The following is a 15,277-nucleotide window of genomic DNA, read 5'->3' as shown; positions in this document are numbered from 1 at the left end:
ACTTGCTGAGCCCAGATTTGAACCCAGGGAGTCTGACCCCAGAGCCCACCTTAGCCTCCTCTGCCAGCCCGCCTCTGGGCAACAGGGATTCATTCCCTGAGTTGTCCCCCTTGGGGCCACACTGGGAGGAGGCCAGATCCGGAGGCCCTGCTATCCCCCAGAGGGGCATGTGTCGGAGATTTGGGGGTGCTGGGCAGGGGGTGGGGGCGGACAGCTGGGGCGGAACCTCTCCCTCCAGTGTGGAGGGAGAAACTGAGGCAGGGGGAGGTTTCCGGAGGAAGCAGCAGAGCTCCTCCATCCACAAGAGGCAGGAAAGCTCCCACACCCCATCTCCACCAGGGAGTGAGGGCAGAACACCCAAAGCGGTGGTTTGTCCCTGACAGCAGAGCCCTCAGAGAGTCCATGAGGGTCCTGTGTGAATTGTTCCCCAGGCTTAAGCCTCCCTGTGGCCTCCATGTGACATCCACCAGTGGCCCAACGTACCAGCCCACTGAACTGTGTGATGCTGCGAGGAGTACACAGAGCCATTCTCCTTTGTAAATTTCAACCCCTGACCTCCCTGCCCCGCAAAGGTGACTGCCTTCGTAATTTGGGGAGTTCCTTCTAGGCCTTTCCTACACCCAGGCAGTCGTATACATGCGTACCCATAGAAGGTATGTAAACTGCAGAGTAATGTTGTGGGTGGATGTTTAATAGAAACGGTATAATCCATCCACATCATTCTGAAACTTGCCACCCCCCTCCACCCAGTTATCATTTCTTTGAAAGTTATCCAAGTTGCTGCATATAAATGTAGCTTATTTATTTTAACTGCTGCCTTGTTTTCCACCACGAATACGCCTACTGATGGGCAGTTAAGTTGTAAAAATTAGGGGACTGTTTCATATTTCAACCTCTGCTGTAAATTGACATCTCTGGGTTTAGATTTCTTTGTACTTTGTCCTAAACTAACTTCACAGGATCTGAATTTGGGGGACAAGGTCCCCTGTTCTCCATTGTACACGCATGTGCGTGCACACATACACAAGGCATACACACATGCACAGGTGCACATACGCACATCTCTATCCTTCTGTCTGTGGACACGTACAAACACTATACCCTGCTATCTGCAGTTGCTGCTGAGCCCAAAGGCCTGGGGTTGAGCCAGGCCACAAGTTCTGCCTGTCCAGGCCCCAGTGGGCAGAATTCCCATAAGGGACCATGTCCAGGAGTTCCCTCTAGACACTCTCAATGCCATCCCCGCCATCCAATAAGACACAGAAGGAGCTAGAAACCATGCCTGACAGACTGGAGTGTCCAGGGTCCTATCTGCATACCACAAACTTTCCAGGTCTGGGCTGTACCGTGGGAGTGTGCTTGCCCTAGAACGTGGGCCCGAACTATCAAAAGTTTGGTGGAAGGCCTGATGACAGCTGCTTGGGGAAAAGCTAGAATCAGAGCTGTGTGCATCACAGTCCCAGCTCCACCTCTTCCTAGTCTGGGCAATAATTCCCATCCACTCTCTGAGCCACAGTTTCGCATCTGTAACCCGGGGATGATGAACATGGCAGCCTCCCAGATCTGTTGGATCAGTGGGATGACGAAACAAAACACTTAACTCATTGTCAGCACTTGGAAAGCAGGAAGTCTTATCTTGGACAGAGGAGACCCGGAGATGGCCCCAAGGTTGGGGTGGTACTCAGGGCCACCGTTTGGGACCTCGTCCACATCCCAAGTGCAGGTCAGAGAATCTCAGTGCTGAGTGGGACTGGGATGAGAGCTCAGCTTGTGAGAGCCACGCCCACCTCACAGTGAGGTCCAGAAGTGTCATGGCACCTACAAAGGACCTACTGTGCGCCTAGTCCTGAGCTAAGATGCAGAAACAAACGGAGACAAGGTTCCCACAAAGCAGGCCTGTGTGCAGCTTTTGTGAGGTCCACACTCCTTTTTCAATTTTAGCTTACTCCCAAGATTTTAAAAGGTGGGAGATGTCACATAAAACTTCATATTTCTGGATCCTCTTGAGAAAAGAGGATCAGAAAGGCTGACAACTCCAGCCCTAACATTCGGCTGCCCCCTGGGATGGGGCAGGCGCCCTCCAGGTGGCACAGTCCCCACCTGGCCCACCCCTCATTCATAAAGAGCAGCATAATATAAATGTTAATAACACAGACTCCACAGCCAGCTTCTGCATCCCAGCTCTGGCATGGATTAGTTGTATGGTCTAAAGCAAAATATTTAGCATTTTTGTGATTCGATCTCCTCATATGGAAAATAGGTATAATAAGTAGCACTTGCCTCAGAGGGCTATTTTAGGCATTAAATGAATCAACAAACCTCAGCCTCTTACAACAGTGCCTGGTGCGTGGAAAACACTAAGTGCTGATGATGCTGATGATTGCTGGTGGTGGTATAAGTTGCCTGGTCCCTGTAACAGTGCAATTTGTATTCCAGATTGTACTCCATATAAAATGTTATGGGAACACAAGTGAAAGAGGAAAATGTTGTCCTCCTCCTGCCTTTCCAAGGGCAGGAGGAGGACAACATTTCAAGGAAAGTGACAAAAAGGAGGGGACTTCTAAGGTGGGTTTTGAAGGATGAATAGGAGTTTCTCTGGAGCAATAGCGTGAGAAAGGCATTTCCACACAGAGGAAACAGCCTTTCCAAAGGCCTGGGAGCATGACCAGGTGAAGCAGGTTTAGGAAGTGACAGTAGTCCAGTGTGACTTCTGGTAAGGTATCTTAGAGTATAGGGAGAGGGAAGATGGATCTGGAGAGACAGAAAAGGACCTTGAGATCATGATGGGGCTTGCGGCAAGAAAGGAGATGTACATTTCTTGTGCTTTACAGATGCCCTTATAATCATCAGCCCTGTCAATCCTCATAACGCCCCAAGAATCAGGTTTTTGGTCCCCACTTACTGATGAGTTAGAGGCTCAGGGATGGTAAGTCACTTGCTCGGGAGCTCACACGATGGGTCAGTGGCTGAGCTGGAATCAGACTCCAGATCTGTCTAATTCTAAAGCCCATGCACCCTCTCTGAGCCTCAGTTTTTCCACTGTAAAGTGGAGTTAGTACCAGTAAAACCTACTTCGTGGGCTTGGTGTGAGGATGAGATGAGAATGAATGCACAGCCATAGCACAGCCCCTGGCACAGAGCAGTTGCTGTTATTTCGATTGGATGAAGCCCGTGTCCTTCCAGGCCTCTCACCCTAACTCATACCACTGCCCAGCCTGAGATGGGGGTCTCCAGGGAGTGGATGTCCTGGGCCAATGGGTCTCAAGTTGTGGTCCCTGGACCAGAAGCCTTAGCATCACCTGCAGATTTTTTTCAAAATGCAGATTCTCAGACCCCGTCTAGACCTACTAAGTCAGAGACTCTGGGGGTGGGCCCAGCAACCTGTAATTTAACAAGACCTCCAGGTGGTTCTCATGAAAGCTAAAATTTCAGAATCACTGGTCTGGAGGAAACCTTCAAATGAGATCCTCTTTGGCCACCTGCATCCACCTCCCTCTAGAAGAGTGGGTTGGTGGTGAGAATTCTGCCCTTGCAAAGACCAAACCCGGAGGGGATGCGCCAAGACAAAGGCACATCCCCTCCAGTGTGGGAGGCTGGAAAGAACCACTTCTTTACAGATAGGAAAGTTGCCAAGGAGCCTAGTGGGGGTTTTATTCTCTAGAACGTGCTCTCCTTTCTAGTCTCACAGCCTCCAGTGGGCCCACCTTGAGGGCCTGGGGCAAGATTTGACTTTCAGAGGAGTTATTTTCTAGTGCGGGATCAGGGAGCTGAGGACCTGTCCCCCTCCCAGTAAAACTCGTGATTAGAGTCTCTCTGTGAACAGTCTCTTCTCCCTTGGCACCTTGAGAACACGTGTCCAGGTCCAAGTCTAGGTTGGGGACAATAATATTCTGCCGAGGACCTCCAATCAAGAAGCAGGCCCACTCCACGTGTCTTCTTCAAAGCGCTGATCAGAGCGGGGAGGCAGTACAGCCTAATGGGTAGAAGCACGGGCCTTGCCTTAAAGATAGAAGTTGCTGAGTCTGGCTACATAAAAATTAATTTTTTCTGCATGACCAAAACAAAGAAACAAAAATCCATAAGCCCAGGCATGTCAAACTAGTGAAAGTATTTGCCACTTTTATGAGAAAGAGTTAATTTCATAGAGAGCTCTTATAAATGAAAGACGAACCACGTGATCCAAAAGTGGGGGGAGTGGGGGGTAAGGAATAGAGGATATGATTCTACTGTTTACATAAAAAGAAATACAGTTGAATTCAAACAGATGAAAAGATGCTGAACTCTGAAAACAGAAATGCACAACAAAATCACACTGATTCTGTTTTCCACCTGCAAGTTCGCCGGGTAACACTCAGTGCTCGTGTGGCAACCGGGATTCTGACTCTGCTGGTGGGAGCACAAATTGGGGCAACCTGAGGCGGGGGTAAGAAAACTGTCAGTATTGAAGATGCTCATGTCCTCTGTCTCTGCCACTTCACCTCTTGGAATTTATCCAGTGGATATCCTTCCATTGGGATATCCAGTGGATATCCTTGCATTGGGCGCATCATGTTAGAACAAAGATAGTCTGTGTGTGAGAGCAATTGATTGGAAATGAGCTAAACATCCACCAGAGGGGAACTAAGTGCTGTACATGTCAGGACAGCCATGCAAGAGAATATGATGCAGCCGTTCAAAAGAAAGCAGTAGCTCTGCAAGAATAAATGTGAAACCATCTCCCAGATGTATTGTTAAAAGAAAAATGCAAGGTATGGAACAGTGTATAGTGTTCTACCACGTGTGTGTGTGTGTGTGTGTGTTTTAAAAAGGGATTCAATGTTATATGTGTATATATTTGTATATGCACATTAGAATCTGGAGGACACACTAGAAGCTGGTTAACTTTGAGGAGGGAAACTGATACATGAGGAGACTTACCTTTCATTGCATACAATTTGGTACTCATTAGATGTTTTTTCCCTCATACAGTTGTTATATTATAGTTATAAAATCTAGCCACATGTATCTTCTTTCTCCTTATTTAAAACAAGCATGACACTAGAGATAAGGTTAACTCCCCCTTTGACTACGACCCAAATTATATAATATGTTTTCAAATAAAAAATGAATTATGGTTTTAAGTAGGGCCTTTATCACAAAAGAACGAATATTGTATGATTCCACTTATATGAGGCGTCTAGAAGAGGCAAATTCAGAGAAAGTAGAAGAGAGGTTACCAGGGGCTGAGGGGGAGGGGTGGATGGGGAGTTGGAGTCTAATGGGTACAGAGTTTCATTCTGGTTGGGATGATGAAATTTTTCTGAAGATGGATAAGTGGTGATGGTTGCATAACAATGTGAATGCGTAACGCCACTGAAATGTACATTTAAACATGATTGAAATGGTGACCCTTTTGCTCACGTCTATTATGAATAAATTTGCACCGACAGCGTATTAGCAAGTTAGTTTTAAAACAATTAGCTGGATGGGAAAAGTGAAAGTGTAATTGCTGGTAAGCCAAGGCTACTTTAATTTTTATCTTGTGGAACAGATTTAACTCCTTTGATGTAAGACACAGGCAGGAAAGGCTGGGAGGGGGACTGGTATGGCATCTTGCAACTCCAATTATGACATTTCAGTTCACAATCTTTGTAAGACAATTACGTTTCAACCTGAATCTTGACATTAAAGTATATCTTTACCAAAAAAAGGGTTAAAATGGTAAATTTTACGTTGTATATTTTGCCACAGTGAAAACATTTAGGGATGACAAAGAAACAAGTAGGGGCTTTGATGTCAGATTGCTTGGGTTCTAGTCCTTGATGCCACCACTTCTTAGCTGTGTATGCTTGATCAAGTGTGTGTACTTCTTTAAAGCCTCAGTTTTCCCACCTACAAAATGGGGTTGTCAGAGAGTACCTGCAGGGAATCCTGCAAGAACTAGATGACTTTACCTATACAGAGTGCTTGCTCTGCATCTCTGGAACAACTGTAGGAGGTCAGGTTCAAGAGGATGGGGAGGCTAGAATCAGCTACTGGGCCAAATATTAAGACCAGCAGATTCAGGTGGAGTGAGTTTATATACAGGGAGTTTATAAAAGAACCATCTATATTTTTATATCACTTTGTATTTGCAAAAATTTAATGCATTTCCATAGTGTAAAATCACAGAACGTCGAGTCAGACAGAATTATCTTGGCCGGTGGGAATCCACCAAAGATGCAGCAGTTCTAAACCTGTGGCCTCCTAACCTACAGAGATCCGAATCCTGACTCTCACTTATTAGCTGTGTCACCTCAGGCAAGTTACTTAACCTCTCTGTGTTTCACTTTTCTCTTCTGCAAACTGGAGGTGATAATAATTCTCACCCCATTAGGGATGTTAGAGGATCAAAGGTGTCAAGTGCTTAGAGTGTTGCCTGGCCCACAGTAAGTCTTAAGTAATTGTTAAGAAAATAAATAAACTTGAAATAAGCCTGAAAGTCTTAGCATTTTTGTTTTTAAAAGAGGAATTTATTTTTTACACTAAGGAAACAATATCCTAGCAATACAGTCAGGGGGCTGAGATGAATCTGCAGGACTTCCCTGGGATGGGTTGGGGAGGCCAAGATAAGGTAAGAGGAGGCCAGCTGATGAGGGATGAGGCAGTAAGAGGCTCCGAGGGGTTCAGGGATTTTCCCAAGAGGCCTCACAGTGATAACAACAGAGCCCAGATTCAGCCCCAACTTTCTCCTTCTCCCCAGTGTCTTGAAGATCAGGGGCCCTTTCCGTGCAGACCTCTGGGACGATACAGGTAGCTTTGCTTCCTCTTGACGTGTTGGGGAACTCACTCCCAAGCTGAGGCCTGGAAGGAGGGCTAAGGCCTGGGAAGCCTGGCACACCCTCCTTCAGGAGCCGCACCTGCACGCGGGCTCCATCAAGGACCTTAAGTGGGGGCTGGATTGCAACCTCCCAAAACAAGCTCATTCCTGAAATTCCACTCTCACCTGTCTGTGTGCGGAGTTTGTTGATTTTCCTGGTTGAGAGGCACCCCCTCCCACCACCCCGGGAGGGATCACCTTTGTCCTTTCTCAGCTGTTTGCACCACAGTGAGGAGGAGTTTGGCTGGTAAGCGAGACCTTCGGGGCCTGAGGCTGAGGGTCGGGGTGGACCGGAAGGCAGCCTTTGAAGGGCTGTTTTAGAGATTGGGCGGGGTGGGGGGGGGCAGAATGTAAAATGTTAGACGTGTGCTTGGCACGGGCTGGGTGCTCCCAAGTGGAAGGAGGGGCATTTACTGGGCCTGGGGGGCCTGGTTTACTGCAGACTGCCTGGGGAGACTGCTCCTGTCCTCAGAGCATTGCTGCCACGCCTTGAGTGTTGAAATCCCCCAGACGCCTTAGTTGTCTTCTTTGGACAGTCAGTTGATGTAACGGTTAAGGGTTTGGGAGTTAAACAGGCTGGAGTTGGAGCTTAGCTCTGTGTGACCTTGCGCAAGACACTTAACCTTTGAGCCCCAACCCTGGCCTGTGGATTGCAGACAATAGGACCTCCTGCAGGGTCGTGAGTAAGCAAGCACAGCACCTTAGCAGCTGACCCCCATTCACTGGCCCCACCCTTCCTACTGCTCTGATTAACTCCAGAAATGCTGTTCTAGCCCTGCTTCAAGAAGGGATGCTGGTGGGGCAGTGGGAGGAGAGTCCTGGGCTGAAAAGACCTAGACACCTGCAGAATTCAGGGAAAGTTGAAAGATCAGAATCGGCTTGGGCGTGTGTGTCCAGGGAGGGGTGATACTCAAGCGCAGGGTGGACCGGCTGATTGCAGCTTGCTGGCTGGTGGAGCAGGACCCGGTCTAGGCCTCACCCTCCCTGACCCCTCTGACACCAGATGACAGTGGGTGGCAGCCTGGCCATGGGATGACCCACCCATTGGGCAGATCTCCCCGCATAGAAGAAAGAACCTGGCAAAGCAAGGCGGGGGTGGGGTGGGGCATCAGACACATTTCCCGGCCTTTGGGAATATTCAGGGAGTGTTTCCTGAAGGCTACAACGCTAGTTCACAGGGATTTAAACTTCTAGGGGCCAGATTTTGTGTATTTTGTTCATTGCTTCACTGCTGCAGCCCCAGCTCCCAGTAGACACTCAATGAATATTGGTTGAGTGAATGAATGACAGGTGGCTGGATGATTGCCAGTGACGGACTAGGCCCTGGAGATACAGGGTGGAGTAGGTCACACATCTCAGCCCCCAGGAGACTCCGAGACCCTCATCTGAGACCCCCTCTGCATCCTCACTCCCACTCTTGAACTCCCACTGTGGCCCACCAGTGGCTGGGCCTGAGGTGGGTGGAGCTGTGTTCCTGTTGGATCTTAGGATCTAATTGGCTAAAAACTCCTCCCTGCAGCCAGACAGCTCCAACACTCATCTCAGTCACTGCAGACGGTGCGGCCGCTCTGTCTGGGAACCATGCTATTCTGCTTGCCTTGTGCACAGGGATGAACTGACTTCAGTTTCTCTCAACACAAGATATAGTTCGTCAGAGAAATGCGGGCCCATGTGGCTTTCTCCTCTGTAATAATAATAGGCAGCATTTTAAAGTATACACTACAGGCCGGGCACAAGCGTTACATCATAGAATTCGTTCAGCGACCATAAAGGTACAGACACTCTCCCTCACTTAACCTTTGGAGAGACTTGTGGGATCTCATCATATTATTCCAACAGTCCAGTGAAACAGGTGATGTAATTGTCTGCATTTTGCAGATAAGAAAGCAGGCTCAGAGAGGTTAAGTAGCTTGCCCAAGGTCACACGGAGCTAGCAAATGATGGGGCTGGGATTTGAACTCAAGCAGTCTGACCACAGAGCTCACCCTGCCTCTCCTCAGCTTCCAGATGAGTGTGGAGGAGGAATGGACATTTTTTTACTCTGTGCCAATGGCTCTCAAAGCCCTTGGTTTACCAGCAGCTGAGTATAAGGTTTCAGCTGTTCACTCCCCTAGGACCTACCCTGGGTCGCTGTGTGGAAGAAGATCCTAATCTCCCCCAACAGAGAAGGCAGGAGCCCAGCTTGAAAATGGCTGTGATTCTTGGGGCAGCAGCCCCTTCCTGGGCACCAGATTCTCAGCCTCCAAATCTCCCTGGAGGCCTGGGTGAAGGCCACCTGGGGCCCAGGAAACCCACCGAGGCTAGGCCTCCCTCCCAGGGACTTAGTTCCAAAGCCAAGCTGGATTTCAGAGGTTGGCAGGAAATGGAGACTTAGCAGGAAGTAGGAGGGACCAACAGAGAAAAACGTTACTCTTTTATCCCTTTCTTGTCTCTGATTCACACCTTTCACCTAGTGTCTGAGGAGGAGGGTGTTTATTGAACACACTCCAGTGCAGTGGAATCCACTCTGGAGGTCTAGGGCACAGAGACCTCAAATGACCCAACACTTGTAGAGTGCTAACTATAGAACAGGCACGGTGAGCAATGTTTTACCTGAGTACCTCATGTAGTCTGCACAATAACTGTATCGGGTAGGTACATCATGGTCATTACCACCATCATTATCGTCATCATCATCACCACCTGCATCATTATCATCCCCATCCTCTCATCACTACTCTCGTCACCATCACCTTTATCTTCATCATCATCAGCACGTCATCATCATCACCATCATCCCCATTTTTATCATCATCTCCTTCGTCACCATCATCACCAGCAGCAACATCATAGTCACCCACATGGCTTCCCAGACCCAAGACCCAATCTGCAGATAGGGAAACAGACCTAGAGGACATGACACATTCATCCCCTAGAAAGATAAGCATTGGGCTCTAAAGTCTCAAAGACCCAAATCTGATTCCTGGCCCTGACACTGTTTAACTGTGTGACTTTGGGCAAGCAGCCTAACCTCTCTGAACCTCTCCAAGCCCTTGTCTGTAAAATGGGGATAATCATAGTCCCTGCCTCATTGGGTTGTGATGAAGGTCACATGAACTGGTGCATGTAAAGTGCTGGCCCAGGGCCTGGCTCAAATCATAAAAGCAAAACGAACACAGGAAAGCACACAGGTAAGGACAGCAGTAGTTCAGGGGAGAGCTGGGAGCATCTGGCTGGGAGTTCCCAGTGGCCCTGCATGGGTGTTGCCCAGCGTAAGAACGAGCAGTGGAGGGCTAGCGCAGGGCAGCGTGGGGGCAGGATTGGAGAGAACACTCGAGAGCCCTTCTTTCTTTCCAGGGAGGCAGGGTGTGGAGGGATGGGAAGGGGACCTCTCACCTGGAGCAGGGCCAACAGTTCAGAGCTGGGAGCTGCGGTCAGTCCAGTCTGAGACAGACCGGGCGGCAGGATCTTTTTCCAAGTTGGATGGAGGAGGTTCCAGTAAGAGCCAGCCACTCCCTGCCCCAGACCCAAAGGGCTCCCCAAGGCTGCCAGCCTGCACCTCCACCACCCATGGTGGCGTTTCCTTCTGGGCTGCCTCCCTTTTGGATGAATTGTTTCTGAATAGCGGTTAAGGTGGGCACCCAAGGCCAGTCTTAGGTCAGGCAACATGAGCACCTCACCTCCAGCCTCCAGCTCCTCGGGCCCAGGGGTGCCGTTCACACAGGGCACATTGTGAATAATGCCCCCTAGAGTTGTGCAGTGCACAGTCGTACGAGGCAGCTCTGCTAGCCTCCTTCTTCCTGGGGTGGGTACAGAAGCTATCTTGGGTCCCCCAGGTCTGGCTGCAGCCCAAGGCAGAGAAGGTTGATTGGTGTCTGGATGCCAGTTAAGATGCAGAGGCCCAGGTTTGCTGCCCAAGGCTTGTCCTTGAGAAGGTTGTGTCTGGGCATCGTGTTGACTGGTGATAGTGATGGATTACTGAGAGGCAATATAGCAAAGTGGTTATGAGAGCAGCCTCTGGAGTCATGCAGACCCGGGTTCAATTCTGTTCTACTCCTGTCACTCTGTGACTTTAGGAAAATCACCTGTGCCTCTGTTTCCTCATCTAAAAAATGGGTATATGATAATACACATGGCATATACTAGTCTTCCCTCTCTTGGGGAGTGAGAAGGAAATGAGGTGATTCGGGTAAAGCTCTAAGGACAGTGCCCACCACATAGCTAAATGGTCACTACATGTTAAGGATCAATGATATCACCAGCCAGGGAGGTGGGGTTCGGAGTAGCCCACTGGAAGGCAGCTCCCTAAAATCCTGTCAGGGTGATGAAGGATTTAGGGTCTAATCTGAAGTCTTTGGCCCAGAGCCAGACCAAGTCAATACTTGATCGGGCCTTGTCAGCATAACCTTTTCATAATCAAGTGCTGCTAAGGTTTTAGAGATTGTGTAGGGGAGATTATGTGCGTAAATACCGGGAAGAAGGACTGCAGTCCAGGCCTCCAGGCCCTCAATTCATTCCTCCATCCCAGAGGTTGGCAAACTATGGCCCAAAGGCCAAGTTTGTGCAGTCCATGAGCTAAGAATGGCTTTTCTGTGGTTGAAAAAAAAATCAAGAGAAAAATCATATTCTGTGACACATGTAAATTACATGCAGCTTAAAATTCAGTGTTCATAAAGAATTATTAAAACACAGCTGTGCTGGGAATTCCCTGGTGGTCCAGTGGTTAGTACTCCACGCTTCCACTGCCAGGGGCCCAGGTTCAATCCCTGGTCTGGGAGATAAGATCCCACAAGTGGCGCGGCACGACCAAAGGAAAAAAAAAATGATTGAGCTATGCTCAGTCATTTAATATTATCTCTGGCTGCTTTCACACTCCCATGGCAGCATTGAGTAGCTGCGACAGCTACTCAATGTAATTGTGGTTCCATTATGCAGACGAATTTGGGAACTTCTGTCCCAGCCCTTCTTGAGTTCCTACTGTGTGCCTCTTGCCACGCCTGGGAGGACTGTCCCAAGCTCAGAAAGCTTACCCAGAGATGAGGCACCTTTCCTGCCCCAAGGCCTATATGCTTGTGCCCCATAGGCCTGATTTTGTGTGACCTACACAATATTTTTTTTAATGTTTATTTACTTATTTAGCTGTGTCGGGTCTTAGTTGTGGCATGTGGGATCTTCGTTGTAGCACACGGGATCTTTTGTTTCTGCGCGTGGGCTTCTCTCTAGTTGTGGTGTGCAGGCTCCAGGACGTGCAGGCTCAGTAGTTGCAGCGTGCAGGCTCTCTAGTTGTGGCACGTGGGCTCTAGAGCCTGCGGGCTTAGTTGCCTCGCGGCATTTGGAATCTTGTTTCCCAACTAGGGATTGAACCGTATTGGAAGGCAGATTCTTAACCACTGGACCGCCAGGGAAGTTCCCCACACACAGTAATTTTTAAATCAGGACATTTCACTTTGGCATCTGGGTTTCCAGATTCTCTTGAAAAATTGGAAGATCTGGCCGTCCTGGGCTCACACTTCCAAAGAGCAATAATCAACTGGATCTAACCTGGCTTCATTTTTTAACATCACCTGCTTGGTCCCTGGAAGCATTTGAGTTTGAGACCCTTGACTTTATGGCAAGGAACTCTAGGCTAGCGCGTCCTAAGTTTTCTTTTTTTTTTTTTTTTGCGGTACGCGGGCCTCTCACTGTTGTGGCCTCTCCCGTTGCGGAGCACAGGCTCTGGACGCGCAGGCTCAGCAGCCATGGCTCACGGGCCCAGCCGCTCCGCGGCATGTGGGATCCTCCCGGACCAGGGCATGAACCCGCGTCCCCTGCATCGGCAGGCGGACTCTCAACCACTGCGCCACCAGGGAAGCCCGCGTCCTAAGTTTTAACATGTACACGAGTGCCGGGGGGTCTTGGTAAGTGCAGATTCTGACTCAGTAAGTGAAGTGGGGCCTGAATATTGTGTCTCTAACAAGCTGCTAGGTGATGCTTATCGCCTGGTCCTGGTACTTGAGTAGTAAGGCTACAGGCCTCAAATTTAGCGTGGCCCAGAATCTCCTAGGGGGCTGTGAAAACCCAGGTTAGTTGATCAAACCCAGAGCTTCTGATTCAGGAGGTCTGGAGTGGGGCCTGAGGAGCTGCCTTTCTAACAAGTTCCCAGGTGATGTTGCAGCAGCTGCTCTGGGGTCAGACTTTGAGAACCGCTAGGCACTGGTTGACCCATCCATTGGTCCGCACCTAGGCTGGGGGCTCTGAGGTCCCCCAGATGACCTCCCCCAGAGGTCCCTCTGAGGTCAGGCTCCTTGACACCCAGCTGTTGTCTAGGAAACCAGGTCTTTTTTTTTTTTTTTTTTTTAGTTGCGTTGGGTCTTTGTTGCTGCGCACAGGCTTTCTCTAGTTGCGGCGAACGGGGGCTACTCTTCGTTGCGGTGCACGGGCTTCTTCTCATTGCTGTGGCTTCTCTTGTTGCAGAGCACGGGCTCTAGGCATGCGGGCTTCAAAAGTTGTGGCACGCAGGCTCAGTAGTTGTGGCACATGGGCTCTAGAGTACAGGCTCAGTAGTTGTGGTGCACAGGCTTAGCTGCTCCGCGGCATGTGGGATCTTCCCGGACCAGGGCTCGAACTCCTGTCCCCTTCATTGGCAGGTGGATTCTTACCACTGCGCCACCAGGGAAGTCCCGGAAACCACGTCTTTATTGGCTTCTTCAGTCACTGTCTCTGACCAGACCCAAGCAGTTTCCTCAAGTTCATATCGACAGTTTAAAGATGGAATTGGAGCCCAGACGTGGGAGAATTTTCTGTCCATGCGTTGCACCCCTCCCCCATTACAAAGGGTTCTGATTCTTGCATCTTAGGATCAAAGACCCCCTCCAAAAAGGTCTCACATTAGATACCACAGGGGGCCCTGCTCGAGAGGATCTGAGCCCCAGAGATGGAGTCTCAGGTGGGTCTGGGCCTGCAGCTCCAGGCCCGAAAGCCACAGAACAGGAGGGGAGAGGCCACACCCACAGATCCTGTGGCTGCTGCAGCCTCAGGGATGGGGCAGGGCCCTCTGGCAGGTCAGGCCGGGCCCAGCGCCATCCGCCACAACTGCCTTGAGCAAGAATGACCACCTGGGCCAGGACCGGTTCCCGGAGTCCTTGAAATTGAGAGGGCCGGCAGCGGATCTGGCTGGGTGAGCTCGAGGAGATCGGAGATTACAGATTGTTTCATTCTCTTCCTGGACACTGAGGGCAGGGACTTGCTGCCTCATGGGGGCTCTCTGTTGGCTCCAGAAGCCCCTGCCCACTGTCTGGCTCAGGCAGGGCCTGCAAGTCCTACATGACAGGATGGCACGTGGGACCTGGCCCCGGCGGGAGGCAGGTGTACTGGGGCGGCTGGGCCAGCCCTTTACAGCCCCAGCTCTCCCCTCACCCGCTGGGTGACCTTGGGCAGCCAGCTGTCTCATGGAGGCAGTGGTTCCTTATAGGACTAACTAACTTGAAATGAGATGACGTGGACAAAGTGCCGTGACAGTTCCTGGCGCACGTTAGGTGCTCCACGAACTGCAGCTGCTGTTATCAGCATAATAATAGACGTTAAGTATTAATTATGATGACTTAGTTACATGAACGCTCCACCGCAGCCTCCCTCCCACCCTCTTGCAGCCTGGCAGACAGGACAGCGCGCTTATGCTCATCAGAGCACCTCTTTGGCAGCAACTGGATTCATTCTGATATTCAACTCAAAGTGCCTACTGTGAGCCGGCCACAGTTCTAGGTCAGCGCCATCCAACTTAAATGTAACACAAGCCACAAACAGGAACCACATAAGCAACGTAAAGTTTTCTAATAGCCACCCTGAAAAAAAAAAGTAAAAAGAAACAGGTGAAATTCATTTTAGTACTGTAATAGGTTTTATGGAACCCATATATTCAAAATGCTATCACTTGAACAAGTAGTCAGTATTAAAAATTATTGACGAGATTTTTTAATGTTCAACATGTCTTTTTAAAGTTTTTAGTTGTGGTAAAACACACAGAACATAAAATTTACCATTTTAACCATTTCTTAGTGTACAGTCAGTAGTGTGAAGTACATTCACATTGTTGTACAATTCATCTCCCAAACTCTTTTCATCTTGCAAAATATTAGTATTTTATGTCTCTCCTCTTTTGTACAATTTCTCACGGAAAAGACACCTCAGTTCGGTGACGCTTCCGGTGCCCAGTAGTCGCCCCATGTGGACTGTGGCTCCTGTATTGGCTGGAGCAGCGAAGAGAGAGGCCCAGTCACGCTGCAGGGAGGTTCAAATCCCAGTGGAGGGAGACAGGCAGCAAACGAAGAGATTAGACAGTTTCTGATGGTGTTGGCGTCTACGGAGAGAATAAACAGGGCTGTGGGGTGCTGGGGGTCAGGGTGGGCCTCTCTGAGAGGTGGCATTAGAGCTGAGGCCTCAAAGAAGAAGCAGCTCTATGAAGATCTAGGGCAATTGTCCCCA

At 49.6% G+C, this 15,277-nt stretch overlaps 1 protein-coding gene across 3 annotated transcripts in view; it reads left to right on the top strand.

Annotated features, from left to right (window-relative positions):
• Positions 1–15,277, top strand: part of SCNN1B (sodium channel epithelial 1 subunit beta) — a 76,439-nt gene that overhangs the window by 962 nt on the left and 60,200 nt on the right. The window contains exon 1 of one of the 3 annotated variants that reach the window (XM_070043658.1): positions 7,070–7,085. The exons of the other annotated variants lie outside the window; for them this stretch is intronic. The gene's annotated coding sequence lies outside the window, so the exon portion shown is untranslated. Of the gene's footprint in view, positions 1–7,069; positions 7,086–15,277 lie in introns of those variants that run through there. 3 annotated transcript variants of the gene reach the window in all.

Source organism: Globicephala melas, chromosome 15 (assembly GCF_963455315.2).
Source record: "Globicephala melas chromosome 15, mGloMel1.2, whole genome shotgun sequence".
NCBI lineage: Eukaryota > Metazoa > Chordata > Mammalia > Artiodactyla > Delphinidae > Globicephala > Globicephala melas.
This window is presented reverse-complemented; position numbering and strand designations above follow the sequence as displayed.